This window comes from Uloborus diversus, chromosome 1, assembly GCF_026930045.1.
Source record: "Uloborus diversus isolate 005 chromosome 1, Udiv.v.3.1, whole genome shotgun sequence".
In the NCBI taxonomy this organism is placed as follows: Eukaryota; Metazoa; Arthropoda; class Arachnida; order Araneae; family Uloboridae; genus Uloborus; species Uloborus diversus.
In genome coordinates this window covers 81,371,101-81,389,512 of record NC_072731.1, presented here as the reverse complement: position 1 = coordinate 81,389,512, position 18,412 = coordinate 81,371,101, and the positions used below count along the sequence as shown (strand labels likewise).

General features: G+C 34.4%; 1 long non-coding RNA gene across 1 annotated transcript; it reads left to right on the top strand.

The window, feature by feature from the left end:
* Nucleotides 1–650: 650 nt before the first annotated feature.
* Nucleotides 651–6,201, top strand: LOC129234674 (uncharacterized). Its single transcript, XR_008581559.1, has 3 exons — nucleotides 651–700; nucleotides 779–866; nucleotides 6,075–6,201. It is a non-coding gene; the product is annotated as an uncharacterized LOC129234674 (long non-coding RNA).
* The last annotated feature ends 12,211 nt before the right edge of the window (nucleotides 6,202–18,412 follow it).

Below are 18,412 nucleotides of genomic sequence, written 5' to 3'. Positions count from 1 at the left end.
GATCTGGTGTCGTTGCCGCCCTTAATGGTACTACTGCGCTTTCCGATTTGAACTCATCCATGGATAGCACAATTTCCCTTTTGTACAATTTCCTCTACTTCAAACAGGTTTAACCGCTGAACGGCATTTAAGATGCCTACCTCATACCACCCTTTATATACTTGTGCAGTGACGCTCTAATTGAATCATTCATTCTGATGTTATTGCACTTGTCCACTTTTCATTTGCGCAACCCTTATACTTTAAAAAAATTTTGTTTCATTCATGTTATGTTATTTATTTTTAATTTAATTTTATTTCAAATTGTTTATTATGTCAATATTTTAGATTTTTGATAGGCACATTACGTTTTCTTTGATCTAGTGTTTAGTGTTTGAAATCACTTTGTCTATTTTTTTACCATTTTTCTCACTATAAAGGTCTTTTAACACTTCAAAGTGCTCTTTTATTGCATTGACAAATCCTTTCCGTGTCATCTCCAGAGTTTCATTGCTATTCACATTTATAACATTAATTTTTTGCGTTATTTGCACAAAAGTAAACGCTTTGCTTTGCAACAGTCCATACATTTTTCAATTTTGAACTTTCTGTTAATTTTGTACTTTGATAAATGCATAATGCCTTTCACTAAAAATATTACTTTTGTATTTCATTGCAGTCGTATGAAGATTTGGTTGCACGTTTAGAGCCAGTTATAATGGTGAGTGTGTCACAAATTTTATCAATTTAAGAGCGATCTACATTTTCATGTTACTCATTCTTATTATTTTTACTGTAGGAATTGGAGCGACAAGAAAACGTGTTGGTTGTTGGTCATCAAGCTGTCTTGAGATGTATTTTAGCTTACTTTTTAGACAAGCATTCTGGTAATTTGAATCTTTAATCTTTTCTTTTGGTTTTTTTGTCATTTTGATAAAATCACGCATTTAATCATAAAACTTGTGTTACTATGCTGTTCTTATCAACTTTTAATCTCAGTGCGTTGACAATGGTTGTCTCACCTATGTCAGAAAGAGGAATAAAATATATAAAATTGTTTCCAAGTTCTAAAGTCCCTTTGTTAGAGTTATTTTTGTAATGCTCCTTTTATAGCTTCCTCGCTAGTTAATTAGTTTTGAGGGAAAAGTTACACAACTATACTACAGTAATAAAAAGTGAATGGGATACTTGTTAATAAGATGCCAAGCATGTAAGTGATAAAGATTGAGTAAAACGTCCATACAGTTTGATTCTCAAACCAGCATTAATCTATTTAGTGAATAAAAAAGTCCTTTTCCTAACTGAAAAATGCTTGAGGATATTTCTGTCTGAAGAATAATGAATGTCTATATAATCTAACTTTTTTTAAATTGTGAAAATATAATGAGTCATAGAGTTGTAAATTGTCATTTGACATTGTATTTTTCTAGTTCTTTTAAATTCTTTTCCCAAAAGTTACTGTAGAAAAGCATTTTCTTTCATTCATAGTAGTCTATCATGAATTTCGTGGCAAAGAAGATAAGTTTGGAATGCAAAAATGCAATGGTTGTTAGAAAGTTATAAAACTGTGCAGTGGGGTTGTTTTCTTCAGTCAAAAGTAATACTTTTGACTGCATCTATCAAAGTAACTCATTCTATCAAAGTAGTACTTTGATAGAATGAGTAAAAAAAATAACATGGACCCAGAAAATATTTTCATTTTCCCAACAGTTATTTTTAAATTAATTTTATAAAATGTCCGATTTTGAAAACAAGGGGTGGTCTTGATGACGTCATAAATGATGCAATTTGGCGCATCTTCCCCATTATGATAATCAAGAAGTGAATTAAATATTGCTCTCTACGCTTGCTATCAACCATATCGTTGCCAATACATGTGAGTAAAGATACAAATTAAATATTTTTCTCAGTGAATGGCAACACTGAATGGCATTTCATCATTTGTGATGTCACACGAGAGGAACATAAACAATGAAAGCACACCGATTTAAGTAATTTGTTTTAAATATTAAACTTGAACAAATTATTTAAAAAATGGTCAGATCCTATATTTTTAAGCATGCTCTTTCAGAAAAAATATACTTTTAAAATTTTGGAAACAACCCCATTGAAACAAAGTCAAGGAGTTAACATTTTTTATCTCAAAATTATTTTGCTGTTTTGTTCTGGAATTTTTACTGTATGATTTGCTTTAACTACTTGTTTTTACTAAGCTTAGTAATTAACATTGATAACAAGTTCACCTTTAGGGGGGGATTTGTGAATTTTAATGATTGTTTTAAAATAATTTGAGTTTTACTTTCTCCTGAATCAAAAGTTGTTAAACATTAGAACAGCAGAAGCCATAGGACAGAACAAATTAATGTTCTGCATGATTCAGAAGTAAAACTCTTGAAATTTACCGTTGTTCATTGATACCTCCTTCCACCAACCGAGTGGGTGCAATTTTGAGGTAATTTGCTCTCCGTACGTCCTTTTCCCTGGCCTCCTTTGTCCCCTAAGATTCACTTCTAGGACACGAAAAAGCTGTTGATATTAGAGGGAAATTTTTGTCTACTACTGCTGTTGAAAAGATTATTAGGTTTCAAATCTGAAACCGATAGTGTAACCGGAATTCCCAATATAGAGGTTGAAAGGAAATTTCATTAGGGGAAAAAGCATCGCAAAAATGTTATGTTTTATCTTTTTTTTTTCTTTTCCTTTTACCAAATAAGTTATTTGTTATTCAAAAGTTTTAGCCGACATAAATTTAAAACAATTATCAACTATATTAACATTTAAAAAAATAATATTAATCCTGCTGTATGAGTAGCTATGTTTCCAAAAGCTCCATTTAAACAATCTGTAGATAAGTTATCTTAGGCTTTTGTTTTACTGATAAATATGCGTAAGTTCACCAATTTAACATTTAGAGTACAATAAACTAGAGTGTTTAAAACTTCACAAAAGTTGCATCTGGCCTGCAAACTTTCCTGTTTTTAAACCGAGACTCCTGTTTTTTGCACTTTTCTTCTGGGTTTACATTTAATATTAATCTCTTTCATAACTCAGGGTTCGTACGCCCTTGAAAAACCTTGAAAAGTGCTTGAAAAAAAAAAGTTCATTTTCAAGTGCTTGAAAACCTTGAAAAAGTTTTAAAACCTTGAAAAAGTTTCTTAGTGCTTAAATTCTCCCAAAAATCAACGAATTGTGCTTAGAAGTTTTAAAAAAGTATTTCACCAATGCAATTTTCTGAACATGTGTTCAGTATGCAACATCGCGAAAAATTGCTTCCGTGTTTGGGATTTCAATCCTTTTGCATCTTGTAAATATTTTGATGTTTTTTACAACCGAAAGATATTTTGACATATGGTACCTTAGATTAGTTTATTTTTTTGTTTAATTTCATTAATTAACAAAGAAATTAATTTGGAAACCATGACAACATTGACCTTACTCGGGTTTCGCGGAAAATTGCTCTTCTGTTTGAAATTTCAATCTTTTTGCATCCTGCAAATATTTAAATATTTTGGCTAATCAAATGTTAGTTTCGCATATGCTACCTTAGATTAGTATATTTTTTGTTTAATTTTAATAAAAAACAAATAAATTTATTTCATGGGAAACGTGCCACGTCGAACGAACTCAGACTTTGCGAAAAATTGCTTCTCGTGTTTGAAATTTCAATCTTTTTGCATCTTGCAAATATTTAAATATATTCACTAATCGGATGTTATTTTCATATTTGCTACCGTCGATTAACATATTTTATGTTTAATTTCAGTAAAATATGAGTTTATTTTATGGGAAACATGACAACATTAAACTTAATTCGCGAAAATTTGCTTCCCTTGTTTGAGATTTCAATCCTTTTGCATTTTGTAAATATTTTTATATTTTTGGCAATTAGTAGTTATTTTGACACTGCTGCATCAGATTAGCTTATTTTATTTTTTATTTTAATAACTAAAGAGTTAAAGAATTTATTACCTTGGTCTTGTTTAATTATTTGCTAATTTATTTTTGCAATTTTGAATGATTATCTTTACCTAATTTTTGGTCATAGCAGATTTTTTTTTTTTTTTAAATTAAATTTCAGCAGTTGACCACCTAACAAATTAACTTAAAGTTTGTATTTTAAATATAAAGTTGATTTATATAATTTTATTTATAAGTACATCATTTTTTTATGTCTGCTAAAATAAATAAGGTGTATAACAGGGGTGGTTGTGTTATGATTATTCACTTGAAATCCAGTAGTGTTCGTTTTTATGCTTTTACCTCCCTATATCTCCAATTTTCCCCTTTTCCTCAAATGTTCAAAATTACTACTTTATTAAGGTTGTGGGTACTTGGAGCTTACCGAAAGAGGCTTTAATCAGCAAAGGGGTAGATATTTAAGGAGGGTCATTCATCTTCATTTGGATCTAATAAATTGACCAGTACAAGCCTAGCTAGGCCCAGTGCCTGTTGCTGGTTATCAACAGGCACTGGGCATGGTATTTCTATGCAAAATATTTTGACTTAATAAACTATTTTATGAATTGTATGCATAGCAAAAGTTGTTGTTGTACATATGTATATTCAAGTAATAGGGGTCTTAGTTTTAAAAATTATTCCCCCCCCCCCTCGCCCCATTTTGCTCTTTGAAACTTTCAGGTAATTTTTTATGAACTCACAAATCACCTGAATTGCCTTTCTAAATTTAAATTCTAATTTCAACAATAACCCATTTTTCCCCCCAAAAAAAAACTACTTTTGTCATAATATATGTCAACTTCTTGTGAATCTTTTCAATTTCGAAATATGGCTCTATAAATCTGAACTTGCACATTTATTGTCTATTGCAAGTTAATCAATGAAAGCTGAATAGGCTCAAGTTTGCATTCAGAGTATTTATCACTGCTTAAGCTGCTTTTGTATATTTTGAGGTGTAGAGACTGGACTGTGGACTTTCATAAACTTTTCTTACTTCCTAATTTTTAAATTTACTCGAGGACAGTTGAAATGCCTTATTGTCTGAACAGCTAATAAATACATACGAATAATTGATTTGCATACTTATAAATGATTTGCAAACCTAATATTTTTAGAACTTAATAGTGAAAACTAAAATAACTTGCTGGGTAGTGTTTATGTCCTAACCGCCCTTCTATTGTAATAAACCACTGTATAGATATTGGAAATAAATGTTGAAATGGGGGGGGGGGTGACTTCAAAAACTCTTCTCTGGCAGTGCCATTGAACTTGGGTATTTTAGTTTCTTCCCATAAAAGTTAAAAGCACTTATGAAAGGTTTTTTTTTAAAAGTATTAATTTGCTGATTCTAGAAAATATACAAACCTCTGACTGCTGCAACCTTTGAAAAACCTCAAAATTAAACCTCTTGGTATCTGCTTCTCTTTATGACCAAACTTTTCAAACATTTTCAGAAAAACTTTCAACGCAGTAGATCTTTCATCAAAGCGTCTCTCGTTGTAGAAAAAGCAATTTTGCTTTCCTATACTTTTTTGTATTATTGCCTTATTTCTATGTGTTTGTAGTAAATGAAATCTGCATACAATATTTTTAGTACAAATTTATGATATTGCCTTGAAAACAAAATTTTTTACCTTGAAAAGTACTTGAAAAGTGCTTGAATTTTTTTCTGCTTAAAGGGTATGAACCCTGTAACTATGCAGTGTTCCTTAACTTGTGCAGTTATGTGATTTTTATATATTCAAACAAGCCAGAATATGGTATACATTCTTGGTAGGGGTATCAAAGTGTAAAATAATTTTCCAATTAAAAAATAATTTTACAAATAAAATTGCATATGTATTAGAAAAGTATTATGGTATGTCATTTATTTATTTATTTAGGTTTTCCTTCCTTTGAAAGAACTTATAAATTATTACTTAGTTAATTTTTTGGAGCTCCTCAAAAATTTTAATTTTGAAATGCTGATACTATCCCTATTTTATGCAGTGTGACAATTTCACTTAAGATTTCCTATTCTATGAATTTCTTTTCAGATTTTATATGCTGTTCTGTCTGAAAAAAAAAATTTAATGTATTCAATATACTATGAAATTTCAAAGTAAAGTGCTAACATTTTGTTTTTATTGATGCTGTAGATGAGTTGCCATACTTACGAGTCCCATTGCACACAGTAATCAAGTTGACACCTGTTGCTTATGGGTGTGAAATGGAACTTTTTAAACTTCCAGTAGATGCAGTGGACACACACAGGGACAAACCGAATGTAGGTGGTGTTTTTTGCAAAATTTTCCCAAGCATTTAAAAATAAGGTTAAATATGTCCAATAACAAGTTCATAACTGTAGTACTTGTAATTTCCTGCATTTGAATGACTTCGCTTAATTTTGACATGAATTTTAAAATGGCATGATTTTTGCATGATGTTGCTCTTTTGAAGCGTTTGTCCTGACTGCATGCTCAAGTTTTTGTGCATGCTAAGGTTTTGCTATCTTGGAAAAAAATGTATTCTTGAAAGATTTTATGACTGTTCTATGCATTTAAAAAGATGTCTAAATTCATTTAAAAGTTTGTGTAAGATAAATGAATAAAGAGATTTAGGTGCTTTTCAAGTATTTGCACTAAATATTGTTTAATAATCAGGTAAAAATTTGCTATCTGTGGTTTATATAACACTTGAAATGTCTTATTTTACTATATAAGATAGTTTGGATGCATTGGATTTGGGCATCAGAAGTTTTCAGTGCCTTTTTATTAATCATTGTTTGTTCCATGCTTTCTCTGCTAGTGTGATATTTCACCAATCGGATTTCCTTAAGATATGCATTTTTTTTTTTTTTTAATAATGCAATCTAAGTTTTTCTCCAACTACATCTAAATAGTTTTCTATAAAAAAAATTTTATGCTCATTTGTATTCTTTCAATGAACTATTGAATCTTCCATATAAATTCCAGGACAGTTTCGTAATGCTTGAGTCCAGGATTGTCCGGTTGGAAGGTCACTGAAAATCACTGTGACCTCCCAAAAAATTTCTTCATTTGACAAATTTTGTTAAGTTATTTTGGTGAATTTGAAGACAATAATACAAAATTGCAAGAGTTTTGGTATTCTCTTCATTTTAATAATGCCTATTCTCATTTGATATAGATACTGGGCACAAAAGCAGTGTACTACCAAAATTGCAACGTAAGTCTCTGAACAGATGCCTGAACTACAAAACAGTTCTGTTCAATTCTGAGGAGAAAACTTGCATAGATTTTCTGCAGAAACTCTGCAGATTTTCTGCAAATATCTTCTAACTAAAGATGCAATTGTGCAAAAATTCTGCACTATCTCTACAGATTTCTTCAACTTAAGAATATGTAAGATTCTCTCAAAATAAACTCTTTTGGCTAAAACTGGGTGCAAAAGTCAAGTTTTATACTTCACTTGCAGGAGCATTTAGATTTACTTCGAATTTGCAGAATTTCTGCAAAATTACGTCTTATAAGATATTTGCAGACAACTGCAGAGTTTTTGTAGAAATTCCGCAGATTTTGCAGAAAGTGACATCTTTGACTGTCTGCACTAATTTTAATGCCCCATAAGCAACCCGGAAGATCGGTCTGTAAATTGATTATATAAGGAGGAAAAAAATTATGTTCAGCATTTTGTGTAGCCTTTAGTCATGTGCTGTAATTCTGAGGGAAAACACCGCTTCTAATGCGGTGAGATGCTTGGAAAGGTGTCAAAGCGCTCAGAACTGGGGGACAGAGGCAGCACTTTTAGATGCTGCGAATGGAGACATAGTACAAGGCTTTGAATTTTCAGTTAAGAATGTTATTGGTTTATGTGTCATATTTCCATATAGTCAGTTCAGGAATCCATTCACATTTGTAATGATTATAAATAGCCTTATGTAAGTCTACATAGTCTATGGTGGCAGTTTTTCTTTTCTTTTTTTTTTTTAGTCCCTGCTTGTTTTCAAATTAACACTAGATTTGTTTGCGAACAGTATTGTTTTTTTATATTATTTTTTTTATTTTTTTATATTTTTTAATTATTTGTAAATAATGTAATGTTCTTTAATACCATGTCACAAATGCAGAAATCATTTGTTAAAAGACAGTGAAACCTTGATAAACCCAAGGGAGCAAGAAAACATGTTTAGTTTACAGAGTGTCAACTTACAAAAGTCTACAATTTCAACTCATACAGAGTTTCATCACTTATATATAATTCAAGTTATAAAGACTAATAACAATAAATGTTTTTAAAGTTTATGTAACAAAATTAGTACTATCAAATGAGAATACTTTGTGGTAAATAATTTTTAATATTTTAAAGGAAAAAAGTGGGTGCCTCTTATCAGTTTATTCTATTAAAGAGAACAGCCATGCTCACAATGTTGCCTTCTTTCTTCTGGGCTTCCCCATTGTGCATTTCTCCTCGAACCCTTTCCTTGCAACCGTATGATTGATTGCCCTAGTGGAGCAGATTGTGGAGGCTAAGGTACCATGATACAAGGAAGAATTCTGTAAGAGCTCTTTCCAAGAAAAACATAATTGATTTAGAAGTCTCAATGTAACATTTTCAGAAATGGTCAATGCTGAATAATATCAGAAAAAAAAAGCTGACTCAAATACAAAGTGAAAGTCAAGTTCCAAGAGTTCTTTTAAATGTTTGTCAAGTAAGAGAGATTTTTACCCATTGAAATAAGCATTAGGCCAACCATTGGAAAAATAAATGTTTTGCTCTGATAGTAGAGTCATCCAAGTGTAGTGTTTGTCATTAGAATTTTATTGTAGTTAGTAAACATTTGAGAAGGGAGAGGAGATCTGAAAGAACATTGCCGGGAAAAATTTCCTGCCACGGAAGTAGATCGTATCACACTCAGGCTAAGTTTGTCCTTGACAGAGCTCCTAATTACTAAGATAGTTATTTCTTTCATCTTTTAGTTATTTATTTTAAATATGTTTGATGGCATCACTGTTTTTTTAACACTAATTTTTACTTAAAATGGATCATCCAGTTCGAGATTGTTCGAGAAGAAGTTGGCAAAATGCTTGATAAAGGCATCATCCAGCCTTCTGAAAGCCCCTGGTCGTCACCCGTCGTACTCGTAAGAAAAAAAGATTTGAGCTGGCGTTTTTGTGTCGATTATCGCAAACTGAATAACATTACAAAAAAAGACGTCTATCCGCTGCCTCGGATAGATGATACACTGGACTGTCTGAGGGGCGCAACGTTTTTCTCTTCCATGGACCTTTGTTCTGGATGCTGGCAGATAGAAATCGATGAAGCGGATCGTGAAAAGACGGCATTCATTACTCCAGAAGGCTTGTACGAATTTAGAGTTATGCCGTTTGGACTCTGTAATGCGCCTGCGACCTTCGAAAGAATGATGGATAATTTGTTGCGCCATTTGAAATGGACTATGTGTCTTTGTTACCTGGACGACATAATAGTGTTCTCGGAGACTTTTGAAGACCACATTAACCGGTTAAGTACTGTTCTGAAATGTATTCAAGAAGCTGGTCTTGTACTAAATCCAAAAAAATGCCTCTTTGCTGCTAAAGAAGTAAAAATACTGGGCCATCTGGTATCTAGTGCCGGCGTCAGACCAGACCCTGATAAAGTGAAAGCTGTAATCAATTTTCCAGTTCCAAAGAATGTTCATGACGTACGCAGTTTCCTTGGACTTTGCTCATACTTCCGTAGATTTATTAAAGGATTTTGTTACGTCGCCGAGCCCTTGCAGTTACTGTTAAAAGGCAACGTGAAATTTCGTTGGGGTTCTAAAGAGAGTGAAGCTTTTGATAACCTTAAGAAAGCACTTACTTCTGATCCAATATTGGGACTGTACGATGAAAAATGTTTCTACGGAGATTCGTACCGATGCCAGTGGCTATGGCCTTGGAGCAGTTCTGGTACAGGTTCAGGATGCAGTCGAAAAAGTTATAGCATACGCTTCTCGAACCTTGACAAAAGCGGAAAGGAATTACTCTACAACTGAAAGAGAATGCCTGGCCATTGTATGGGCAATTAACAAATTCCGACCCTACCTATTCGGAAAGCATTTTTCTGTGGTAACGGACCATCATTCACTGTGTTGGCTCATGAGCCTCAAGGATCCTTCAGGAAGGCTGGCAAGATGGGCGCTTCGATTGCAAGAACATGATTTTTCTGTAAAATACAAAAGCGGTAAGAAGCATAGAGACGCCGACGCTCTTTCGAGAAATCCAGTTGAAGATGGAATTGAGGGGACAGAAAATTTTTTTGGCTGTTACTTCGAGTATGAACCTTGCCATCGAACAAAAAAAAGACCCAAACCTTGCAAAAATAAATCTTTCCAAGACCCGCCTCTCTATGGATAGCAACGAATTCGCTTTAGTCGACGGAGTTTTGTGTAGAAAGAATTTTGATCCTACTGGAAAGAAGTGGTTACCAGTCATCCCCAAGCATCTGCGGACGGATATACTTAGTCATTTTCATGACGCTCCTACTGCCGGACATCTTGGTTTTGCAAAAACGTACGACAGAATTCGCAAAAGATTTTATTGGCCAGGGATGTATCGAAGCATAGTACGATATGTCATGCATTGCAGAGAATGCCAACGGAGAAAAGCCGTGCCTCAACAACCACCTGGACGCCTTATTTCCATTCCCCCAGCAATAGCCCCCTTCCATCGCATTGGGATTGACCTTCTGGGACGATTTCCAAAATCCGCTGACGGAAACAAGTGGATTATAGTCTGTACGGATTACTTGACACGTTTTGCAGTAACTAAATCTTTACCAACTGCTGAAGCAGAGGAAATAGCAAAATTCGTGCTCGAAGAAATTCTTTTGCGGCATGGAGCTCCTCGAGTAATTATCACTGATCGGGGAAAAGTCTTTCAATCCAAACTTGTTTCATCTCTAGCCAAACTGTGTAACATCGATCATCGTATGACAACAGCATATCATCCTCAAACTAATGGATTGACCGAACGCTTCAATAAAACATTGGCCGACATGTTATCCATGTATGTTGATATAGAGCAGAAGAACTGGGATGAAATCTTACCATTCGTGACAGTTGCTTACAACACGGCTAAACAGGAGACGACAGGTTTTACCCCTTTTTACTTACTTCATGGTCGTGAAGCTGAGACAACGCTGGATACAATGTTACCATTCTGTCCAGATGAAGTGGACGACAACTACCTTTCTGAAATGATTGTCAGGGCTGAAGAAGCAAGACAGTTAGCTAGAATACGAACTCTGAAAGCTCAAGATAAAGACCGTCGACGTTACGACTCTAAACATCGAATGGTAATGTATTCCCCAGGAGATCTCGTGTGGGTTTATACTCCAATTAGAAAAGTTGGTCTTTCCGAAAAACTCTTAAGAAGGTACTTTGGTCCCTATCAAGTTTTACGCCGTTTATCAGATGTGACTTACGAAGTGCAAGATTTTGATCCTGCATCGCGGAGAAGAAAAAAAAGAGATGTCGTTCATGTACTACGGATGAAACAATTTCATGACCCAGACCAGCAAATTGAAAACAGCAACCAAGATGTTCCACCTTCGGACAAAAGAGATACATCCAAAGGACCTCTGACCCGTTCCAGAACTAAGATTCGTCAACCAGAACAGCTAGACAGCGAGGCGCAGTCTTTTTAAGAGGAGAGTAATGCCGCGCGAACGTTAATCAGTGTGGCTCGGTTGGCAGCGCGCGGGGCTTCGAGCAGGTAGGAGCCAGGATCTGGTCCCGGCTGTGACATTCCAGTGTTTGGACTTTTAAATTGCTTTTATTTACACCGTGTTCAAAATGTTCTGTAAGTTTCTTTCACTTTCCAACGGAATGTTCTAGAATGTTCTACGTTCATATAAAAGCGGGAACCTCACGAGTTGTGGGCAGTTCTCTAGTTCTTCCATGCTGCGAGTTGCGGCAAGCTAATAAAATATCTAGTTTAGTTAAACGTTCTCTGTGATTATTTAATTCATCGTGACAATATATATATATATATATAAATAGCATGCTAGAAAATTAAAAACTGCAAATAGTACAGAATTATAGCATCAATACAAAGGTAAAAGGAAAACTAAAAGTAAAGTGATGGAGTCAATACACTTTAACAGTGGAAGCTCTATCTTAAGGTTAGAAACAAAAAACATTAAAACTACAGACTAAAGAAGAATGTATAAGTACCGAAAATCCATCAAACAATAACAATAGGCCAAATGCACCAACTGCTAAACTGCACACTGCAAATGAATAAACGGGATATTACATCTAAAACCATAGTTGGGAGTCTTGTCTCTGTTATTAGAAGCCAAAAGGATATCAATAACAACACTCCCCCCGTACCAACTAGCGTATGCAATGTCAACATAAAATCTTACCTTAAATTCGAGTATGAAAGAATAAATTCAAAGCCCACTTGTGAGGTTACGATCCAGTTTCGTAAAAAAAAAAAAAAAAAAAAAGAGAGAGAAACACAGGCCTGGATCTGCGGAAACGCAGAACGCAGGGGCGTGCACAGAAGGTGGTGGGAGAAGGGACACCTGTTGACCGGACCTGAGCCTGAAGAGGGCCCGAAATTTTTAAAATGAGTGGTAAACTGAATGTAGGAACGAAGGGATAAGCAATATGGAGGGGGGTGGGGCCGTAAAAGTCTGTTGTGGTGGGCCTCACAATTTTTCTGCGCACCCCTGCGTACCCGCAGATTCCGCAGTACGAGGGGAGGGGGGCACGTCTTAAGGGGCACAACGACCCATGAAATTGAACAACAACTTGCACTAAGACTTATTTACGTTGCAAATACACACTGCTGGCCCCTGGGGAGGAGCCCCACAGATTTTGTTTAAGGCGCCCAAAAATTTTAGATCCGGGCCTGCAGAAGCATCATTGAAAAAAAAACAAACATCAGTATCCAAAATTCATAGTCCTAATTCTCTCCAAGTCGTTCGTAAAAGCAACTTTCAAAACAATTTATGAATTCAAATTTCAAGTTTGCTGCCTCAAGAGTTTTCCTCATGCCTTAGTAGAAAAGTTTTTATTGGTATTACTGTCTCTCAGGGCCTCCGTGGCTCTGTGCTTGAAACTTCGTCTTCTAAGCCGGAGGTCGTGGGTTCCATTCCCACCGGTACCCTGTGTGTTATCTCCTTCTCTTGTGTTGTAAATCTTTCCTGTGTGTGTCCGGAGGCAAGGTGCTTGGCATGCAGTCCTCTATGTATGTGAAGCTGTTTAGCTTCTAAATAAATAAATAAATAAATTATTGTCGCTCAAGCTATTAGAATAAAAATAACTTGAAATACACTCGCAGAATTTTATTTGCTTAGAAGTAAGCTCATTGAAAAAAGCTTTCCAATTGATCTCATTAATAATATTTTTTCAAGTATTGCATTCAATGAACATTTTGCTCCTAACTATTTAACTGTTCAAGCAAATGAAACAACCGCGAGAAATAACACACCTGGATCGTGATTATCGATGTATCTTTTGAATGTTGGTTTTACGAACGACTTAGCGAGATTTACGAATATTGGACTCAGGTGTTTTTTCCAATGTTTTTTTCAAGACTATATCAAAACCTGATAAGGGGGCTTTAGATTTATTCTCTCATGCTCGAAATTCAAGGTAAGATTTTATATTGATATTGCATGCGCTGGTTGGTACGGTGGAGTGCTATTATTGATATCTTTTTGGCTTCTAATAACAGAGACGAATCCTCCAGCTATAGTTTTAGGTATAAGCTCCTGTTCATTCGTTTGCAGTGTAGCAGCTGGTGCGTTTGGCCCGTTGCTATTCTGTTTGATGGATTTTCGGTACTTATATATACGATTCTCTTAGTCTGTAGTTTAATTTTTTTGGTTTTTCAACCATAAGATGGAGTTTCCACCGCTGAAGAGTACTGACTCCATCGCTTTAGTTTTCTATCTACCTTTGTACTAATGTTATAATTCTGTTCTATTTGCCTTTTTTAATTAAAAAAATAAAAAACGTACAAATCACTATTTTTCAAGCACAAAAATGTTTTTTTGAAGGTTGATACTTCATATCTGTACCTCAGAGCCAGACTGACGTTAGTCTGAAAATTGCGATTTTCCGTTTATTAGTGCATTGTATGTAGTCTCTTCCGCATCGGGCCATGTGAACATAATTCTTTTAAATTTCTTACCGGGATTAAAAGAGCGCGTGGCCCATTTTTAGAAAAAAGTTTTTGCTATATCTCCTGTAAAATTGTCATAATGTGACTTACGTTCTTCTGGCTCTGAGTTAATCGGAAATCGAAAGCAACAAATCCGCCTGAAACATTTTTTTCACATTCCATCTAGGGTGCTGACTACCAAGTATGTATGGCGAGATTTTTGGTTTTAATTAATGAAGGGAACCCCTGCAGCATTAAATTTTTCAAATTATCTTTAGTTCGCATGGTCAATCAAACTATACTCAACAAATTTACTTTACTCAAATATACTACATATACTCAACAAGTTTTCAACTCAAAAAATTTCATGGAGTTAATCGGAAATCGAAAGCAGCAAATTAACTTGAAACCTATTTTTCACGTTCATGTAGTGTTCTGATTTGCAAGGATATATGGTGAGATTATTAATTTTAATTACTGAAAGGAATTCATGTAACATTAAATTTTTTCAAAATATCATTCGTCTTCTCAATCAAAATGAAGAATTTCATTGAGTTAATCGGAAATCAAAAGCAGCATATCAACTCGAAACCAATTTTTCACGCTCATGTAGGGTTCTGATTACCAATGATGTATGGTAAGGTTTTTAATTTTAATTACCAAAGGAATTCTTGTAGCACTAAATTTTTCAAAGTATCTTTAGTTAGTCTAGCCAATCGAAATGAAGAATTTCATTGAGTTAATCGGAAATCAAAAACAGTAAATCAACATGAAACCTATTTTTCACCGTTTATGCAGGTCTGATTACCAATAATGTATGATGTTTTTCATTTTAACTACCGGAAGGAATTCTTATAGCATTAAATTTTTGAAAGTATCCTTAGTTTGTATAGTCATTTGAAATAAAGAATTTCATTGACTGGATCGGAAACCGAAAGCAGTAACTCATGCCGATTCAGAGGTACTACAGAAGACGTTTCTTTATTCAACAGTTGAATGGTTTACAACTGATAATTCTGTGCCTGAGAGATAAAGGACACTAAATCACAAAAGCCGATTTAGCCAGGGGATGAGTTTGAAGCTTTCTTTTGTGTTAATTTTTATTGCTGGACTGCCATTTATAGGCTTATAAATTGAAAATTTGTTTCTGAATAGAGCATAAAAAGTGAGCAAAAGACGGTGATTAAGTATCGATTTTGAGGAAGAGAAAAAAGGAAATAGAATAAATGACTATAGTTGGAGCAAACCTTACCTAGTGGCGTTGTGAAGGCTACGCAGATTCTAATCACCCATCCTCCCCACTGGTGAGCACTGCTCGGAGGTTAAGTTCGCCCCTACTAGACTGCCACAGGCAGGCTAAGAGCAGTAAATGCAAATTTTTCATTTTTCATTATTTTACATTCTTGTCATGGTACGTTAATTTTATCGTACAAACTTGCTTATTTGGTTTACGCTGAAAAAAACGTCTAATTCCAACATTTTCTTATGGTTATTGAATCCAACATATATTTCTTCAAATATCTCGAAAGTTCATTTCTGCACATACTACGGTTTACCTGCCTACGGGAGTATAGTTATTGCATAATTAAGAGGTTTTTTTTTTTTTTTTTTTTTTAATTTGGATACAAATTTTGCAGTTCTATTTCATGAGAAAAAATAATTCTAACGGAACTTAGGAATTGCATGTTTATAGCTGTTGTATTCTCATTCATTTTCAGTGACGACGAATATATATTTTTGAAATAGATTGGAATACACTGGTTTGACCAGTTATGGTCCGACTCGTTTACTTATGGTCATACTGAACACCAGTAATGATCATGATAGCTGAATTTAATTATTTTACGGAAATGAAGTGTTCAACCATATTAAAACACTTGTTTTTCTTACAATATGATCAAATTTGAAGTACCTTGACTTACCACCAATTTGAGCGATATTTAAAAACTGAAAAGTGGATAACTGACTAAACGCTTTTGATAGGTTCCTCTGAACAACTACAAAAATTAATAAGTATGAATAAAATAAATAGGAACTATTCTACTTCTGCTTTTTTATTTATCGTCTGCTAAATTTTGCTCGTGTTTCATCATCAATCCTAAGTAATGATTTTGCGTAAGAACGCCCAAAAAATGAATTATTGTCATGTGTGCCTATAGCTAAAATACTTACTTTTAATTGACTAGTTATGGACACATTATATTGAAAGGTCTAAATATCTTAATTAATGGTAAAAATATACGTATGTGTTAGAAAAAAAAAGCACAGGAGCCGTTTCTAGAAACAATAACTCCAATGAGTAGGGTCCTGTCTCAGTTCGGGATTGCGAAAAACATAATTTGAATTCAAAATTTCAGAATTCAAATTAATTTTCTTTTATTTTTCTTTCTTTTTTTTTTTTTTTTTTTTGCGTCAGTATTGCCGGGTCCCTAGTTTTCGATTAGGCTGACATGGCCTCTTGTCGGGCCTGCATTCACCCTAGTGCCTTTACCTGTTAGGTACAGAATAATAAGCATCATTTTCCCTCATTTGTTTAAAATAATAGATTTCTTTGGAGTAAATGTATGAGTTCCCCTGTCTGTTCCTTCAACTGTTCTTCTTGCTACTAGTAGGAAATGGAAGAAAACCCTTAACTTGCCATATAGCATGAATGCTCGACAAAGACTGGATTTTCTTTAGAAATACAGAAGGAAAGGAATTAATCTCCTCGTCTCCAGGTCTTTGGCTTCCCCTGTTTGGTAAGGGGTTTCGTAATTAATTTCTTAGATTGCTTTCGTCTGCCAGGAACAGACGGAGCTGGAGTAATTATTGTTCTTTTCAACGAAAAAGCTTACTCAGGAAGGGATTGGGAGGGAGATAACAAATGACTCGAAGAATTCGGAAGTAGTACGTCGAAAAAATAAACCTTAAACTTAATTCGAATAGAAAGAGAAAGTCAGAATGCGTAATTTGCTTTGGGGAATTATTGAGCAGAGAAAATGAAATGGGCTTTTTTGCGTTTAAAAATATTCCTTTTAAAAATGGAATTTTTAATCAGGAATGCCTTGTGGCGGAACGGAAGTAAAATTAATTTATCATTCAGAAGTTTGATAAATAAGTAAGGCAATGCTATTGTGAAAGAAATGTAAGAAAAAGATACTCGCTTTCGCTGCTGCTGATTTATAAACGTTGCTTCTAATTTTAATGCGCTTTCAGTTTTTTTTAATAGTGATACAAGTTATTTTCACTTGAATGTTGTCCTTTTCTTTTTAGATTTTTTTTTCTTTTTGAAACATTATTTTTTTTTATTTTTACTGAAATTTTCTTTTTTTTTCATGTATCAATTATCATTTATGATCACTATTTTAGAATCAGAAGGTTGTTAAGGATTGGATACAAAGTATCTTTGCGCAGAAGAGTAGAGGAAAAAATTACATCGTTAAATCGCTCAAATATGCTGAGAGTTGCGTGTTTCGGGATTTCAAGGAACCCCTTTTGCGATGCAAAAGATGTGAGCTTCTGGGTGAAAAGACATCGTTCCTTATACTTGTAACCACGAAACAACAGGAGTATACAGCTCTCGGCAAATCTGCAAATGTGTGCGATTTAACGCTGAAATATTTTTCTTTTCTGCTAAGGATGTTTTTATAAAAAACAAGCAGTGTAGATGTGGTTCGAACTACAAACGGCGCGCACGTTGAGCTCTGGTAGTGAAAGGTATTCCTTTCTGTGAAAATGATTACACACCTCACATCCTCACATTACGTTTGTTTTTCTTACTGTAACGATACAGCACTTCCGTTGCACTGCTGACTGCAATACAGTGCAATTGTACAGAGCTGCGACAAAAGGAATTTTGTCGAATGTCTTTTCATCCATAAGCTCACTACGTTTTACATTGAAAAAGGCGTTCCCTGAAATGCCGAAACATATGTCTGCAGTAATCTGCGAATTTGTGCTTTTTAGACGTTGTTACTTTACGTTACTTCATTGAAGTATTGTTGTGCAAACCGTACTGCATTCGTCGTACAATTGCTGTACATTCCGTACGAGAATTTGATGCTTTTCTATGATTTTTTTAAATATGTTAAGGACGTTTCGGGCACTGTGCATGGTATTTTTTAACCTAATTTATAACAATTCTTAATATATACGTATTTAACTTAAGTTTGTAAACATCTCATTTCAATCAATCGAAAAGCACTCTTATTACGACGATGTGCATCTCTTTCTCGAATCAGCAAAGGATGATGTTATGAAATTCGACATCGCCCCACGACGCCATGGCGACTGGCGACCCCAGTCGTTCCGTTTCATTCCTCGTGCATTACTTTCGCACATTGCAAAACGGATCGATCATGTTCACTCAGTGGGACTCA